This window comes from Balaenoptera ricei, chromosome 2, assembly GCF_028023285.1.
Source record: "Balaenoptera ricei isolate mBalRic1 chromosome 2, mBalRic1.hap2, whole genome shotgun sequence".
Classification (NCBI taxonomy): domain Eukaryota; kingdom Metazoa; phylum Chordata; class Mammalia; order Artiodactyla; family Balaenopteridae; genus Balaenoptera; species Balaenoptera ricei.
Window position 1 is genome coordinate 87,576,835 of NC_082640.1, and position 5,456 is coordinate 87,582,290.

Sequence of the window (5,456 nt, forward strand, 5' to 3'; positions counted from 1 at the left end):
ACTTACAGAGAGATATAAATACATAGGTTTTAAGATTCTTACTAGTCAGATATATTCTTGGGCGGTGAATAGGGGTTGTTTTGTCCAGTTCACTGAGCAAGGAGTAGGTCTTGTCTATTACATATTGGGTTTATGGAACGCTATCTGAGCTAATTTGAAACCCTTGTTTTATGCATCACCCCACCTCACCTTTCCCGTTAAGCAGCCCTAGTGTGTTTTCTAAACGTGTGACTCTGACCTGTTATGTAATTCAGTTCAAGGGTAGCGGTTTTTACATTCCCTCTATAAGTGATATCTTATGATAAGTGTCTTTTTCTGTGTGACTTATTTCACTTAGAATCGTCGTACCCAAATCCACTCATCATGCTGCTACTAGCCTTATGACGTTGATTTCATGGCTGAATGATATTCCATTGTACATAAGGACCACAACTTCTTTATCCATTCTTGTCTTTCCTGGGATATTTAAGGTGTAACAAAGTGGAGGTTCTTGTCAACAGAGCAGCCCTAAACTTTGGGGTGCCTGTGTCTTGCTGATTTTTAGTTTTCCCAATTTATACGCCCATGAGTGGAAGTGCCCTATGCTCTCTAAGCTGAGTTTTTTAGATGTTTCAGGACACACCGTACACTTCTCCAGAGTGGCTGTTGGCAATTTCCATCCCGCCCATCAGCGTAGCAAGGCTGCCATTTCTCCATGGCCTGTCCTGCATTTCTGGTTTTGACACTTTATTCAGCCTGGCCCTTTTGACCGATGGGAAGCGAGACTTCTTTGTAGCGCTGATTTGCCTTTCCAGGTTGCTTGGTTGGCCAAAAAGGGCGTATGCGTTTTTTCCTGAATATATTCAGGAAAAAACGCATACGCCCTTTTTGGCCAAGGGCATCATTGTCGAGGTTTTGCCGCTTTTCCTGTGCTTTAAAGGCGATTCGAATCTACCTCCTGAAATCTGTTTCCTGCAATTCTGCCTTGCTTTCAAATCCTCTTCGTTGCCGTCCCTCAATATATTTGTGGACGAGAGTTATCATTTCTAAGTCTGCAGGTTTGTGAATTGCAGTGCCCCTGAGCTCCATTTTTCAACTCGCTTTCTTGGGAGCTGGCCGCAAAAGCGCAGGATTGCTTCAGGCCCTATTCTGGCTCCGGGCGGCAAGCTGAGCCTGAGGTTAATTCTTCTTCCTGATGGGAAAATAGAGTGACCTGTGCCTGTCCCAACACCTAGAGCTAGTCTCTCATTGGTTCCCCCTCTTCCCGTTCATCCTCAGGACAAATTGCAACCTGTACGGAACAGGAGGTTAAAGGTGCTGATTCTCCAAGCAGGGAGATTGCTAGTATAGCAGCTGGAATGGCGAACCGGAGCACAAGGAGATGAGAAATGAGGTGCGTTTTAGAAACCTTTCCCGATCACACAGTGTACCATCTTCTGGGTTTCTCATGCATGTTTTCGATGTAGGAAGATCCCCTTGAACCTGGAGATTTGAGACCCATGGGATGGGTACCACACAGTATTACTTTAAAGGGTCTGCGTTTGCTCACCCAACCTCACCAAACCTCTCAGCCCCAAGAGTGTCCACCCTTATGTCTCATCCATCTGTGGGTCTACATATGGTCAATCCAGGTTGCATCACAGCCCCTGAACGAATTTTGTCAGAATTTCTCTCTCTTTCACTGTCTTTGTTTCACGGGTTTTTAAAAGTAATTGATTTGTATAATGGGGTTTAGCTGCTTTTCACTGCTGTGGTTATGCCGCTTTTCACCCACTTCACTCACTTACAGAGAGATATAAATACATAGGTTTTAAGATTCTTACTAGTCAGATATATTCTTGGGTGATGAATAGGGCGTGTTGAGTCCAGTTCACTGAGGAAGGAGTAGGTCTTGTCTATTACATATTGGGTTTATTGAACGCTATCTGAGCTAATTTGAAACCCTTGTTTTATGCATCACCCCACCTCACCTTTCCCGTTAAGCAGCCCTAGTGTGTTTTCTAAACGTGTGACTCTGACCTGTTATGTAATTCAGTTCAAGGGTAGCGGTTTTTACATTCCCTCTATAAGTGATATCTTATGATAAGTGTCTTTTTCTGTGTGACTTATTTCACTTAGAATCGTCGTACCCAAATCCACTCATCATGCTGCTACTAGCCTTATGACGTTGATTTCATGGCTGAGTGATATTCCATTGTACATAAGGACCACAACTTCTTTATCCATTCTTGTCTTTCCTGGGATATTTAAGGTGTAACAAAGTGGAGGTTCTTGTCAACAGAGCAGCCCTAAACTTTGGGGTGCCTGTGTCTTGCTGATTTTTAGTTTTCCCAATTTATACGCCCATGAGTGGAAGTGCCCTATGCTCTCTAAGCTGAGTTTTTTAGATGTTTCAGGACACACCGTACACTTCTCCAGAGTGGCTGTTGGCAATTTACATCCGGCCCATCAGCGTAGCAAGGCTCCCGTTTCTCCATGGTCTGTCCTGCATTTCTGGTTTTGACACTTTATTCAGCCTGGCCCTTTTGACCGATGGGAAGCGAGACTTCTTTGTAGCGCTGATTTGCCTTTCCAGGTTGCTTGGTTGGCCAAAAAGGGCGTATGCGTTTTTTCCTGAATATATTCAGGAAAAAACGCATACGCCCTTTTTGGCCAAGGGCATCATTGTCGAGGTTTTGCCGCTTTTCCTGTGCTTTAAAGGCGATTCGAATCTACCTCCTGAAATCTGTTTCCTGCAATTCTGCCTTGCTTTCAAATCCTCTTCGTTGCCATCCCTCAATATATTTGTGGATGAGAGTTATCATTTCTAAGTCTGCAGGTTTGTGAATTGCAGTGCCCCTGAGCTCCATTTTTCAACTCGCTTTCTTGGGAGCTGGCTGCAAAGCGCAGGATTGCTTCAGGCCCTATTCTGGCTCCGGGCGGCAAGCTGAGCCTGTGGTTAATTCTTCTTCCTGATGGGAAAATAGAGTGATCTGTGCCTGTCCCAACACCTAGAGCTAGTCTCTCATTGGTTCCCCCTCTTCCCGTTCATCCTCAGGACAAATTGCAACCTGTACGGAACAGGAGGTTAAAGGTGCTGATTCTCCAAGCAGGGAGATTGCTAGTATAGCGGCTGGAATGGCGAACCGGAGCACAAGGAGATGAGAAATGAGGTGCGTTTTAGAAACCTTTCCCGATCACACGGTGTACCATCTTCTGGGTTTCTCATGCATGTTTTCGATGTAGGAAGATGCCCTTGAACCTGGTGATTTGGGACCCATGGGATGGGTACCACACAGTATTACTTTAAAGGGTCTGCGTTTGCTCACCCAACCTCACCAAACCTCTCAGCCCCAAGAGTGTCCACCCTTATGTCTCATCCATCTGTGGGTCTACATATGGTCAATCCAGGTTGCATCACAGCCCCTGAACGAATTTTGTCAGAATTTCTCTCTCTTTCACTGTCTTTGTTTCACGGGTTTTTAAAAGTAATTGATTTGTATAATGGGGTTTAGCTGCTTTTCACTGCTGTGGTTATGCCGCTTTTCACCCACTTCACTCACTTACAGAGAGATATAAATACATAGGTTTTAAGATTCTTACTAGTCAGATATATTCTTGGGCGATGAATAGGGCGTGTTGAGTCCAGTTCACTGAGGAAGGAGTAGGTCTTGTCTATTACATATTGGGTTTATGGAACGCTATCTGAGCTAATTTGAAACCCTTGTTTTATGCATCACCCCACCTCACCTTTCCCGTTAAGCAGCCCTAGTGTGTTTTCTAAACGTGTGACTCTGACCTGTTATGTAATTCAGTTCAAGGGTAGCGGTTTTTACATTCCCTCTATAAGTGATATCTTATGATAAGTGTCTTTTTCTGTGTGACTTATTTCACTTAGAATCGTCGTACCCAAATCCACTCATCATGCTGCTACTAGCCTTATGACGTTGATTTCATGGCTGAATGATATTCCATTGTACATAAGGACCACAACTTCTTTATCCATTCTTGTCTTTCCTGGGATATTTAAGGTGTAACAAAGTGGAGGTTCTTGTCAACAGAGCAGCCCTAAACTTTGGGGTGCCTGTGTCTTGCTGATTTTTAGTTTTCCCAATTTATACGCCCATGAGTGGAAGTGCCCTATGCTCTCTAAGCTGAGTTTTTTAGATGTTTCAGGACACACCGTACACTTCTCCAGAGTGGCTGTTGGCAATTTACATCCCGCCCATCAGCGTAGCAAGGCTGCCATTTCTCCATGGCCTGTCCTGCATTTCTGGTTTTGACACTTTATTCAGCCTGGCCCTTTTGACCGATGGGAAGCGAGACTTCTTTGTAGCGCTGATTTGCCTTTCCAGGTTGCTTGGTTGGCCAAAAAGGGCGTATGCGTTTTTTCCTGAATATATTCAGGAAAAAACGCATACGCCCTTTTTGGCCAAGGGCATCATTGTCGAGGTTTTGCCGCTTTTCCTGTGCTTTAAAGGCGATTCGAATCTACCTCCTGAAATCTGTTTCCTGCAATTCTGCCTTGCTTTCAAATCCTCTTTGTTGCCGTCCCTCAATATATTTGTGGACGAGAGTTATCATTTCTAAGTCTGCAGGTTTGTGAATTGCAGTGCCCCTGAGCTCCATTTTTCAACTCGCTTTCTTGGGAGCTGGCTGCAAAGCGCAGGATTGCTTCAGGCCCTATTCTGGCTCCGGGCGGCAAGCTGAGCCTGAGGTTAATTCTTCTTCCTGATGGGAAAATAGAGTGACCTGTGCCTGTCCCAACACCTAGAGCTAGTCTCTCATTGGTTCCCCCTCTTCCCGTTCATCCTCAGGACAAATTGCAACCTGTACGGAACAGGAGGTTAAAGGTGCTGATTCTCCAAGCAGGGAGATTGCTAGTATAGCGGCTGGAATGGCGAACCGGAGCACAAGGAGATGAGAAATGAGGTGCGTTTTAGAAACCTTTCCCGATCACACGGTGTACCATCTTCTGGGTTTCTCATGCATGTTTTCGATGTAGGAAGATGCCCTTGAACCTGGAGATTTGGGACCCATGGGATGGGTACCACACAGTATTACTTTAAAGGGTCTGCGTTTGCTCACCCAATCTCACCGAACCTCTCAGCCCCAAGAGTGTCCACCCTTATGTCTCATCCATCTGTGGGTCTACATATGGTCAATCCAGGTTGCATCACAGCCCCTGAACGAATTTTGTCAGAATTTCTCTCTCTTTCACTGTCTTTGTTTCACGGGTTTTTAAAAGTAATTGATTTGTATAATGGGGTTTAGCTGCTTTTCACTGCTGTGGTTATGCCGCTTTTCACCCACTTCACTCACTTACAGAGAGATATAAATACATAGGTTTTAAGATTCTTACTAGTCAGATATATTCTTGGGCGATGAATAGGGCGTGTTGAGTCCAGTTCACTGAAGAAGGAGTAGGTCTTGTCTATTACATATTGGGTTTATGGAACGCTATCTGAGCTAATTTGAAACCCTTGTTTTATGCATCA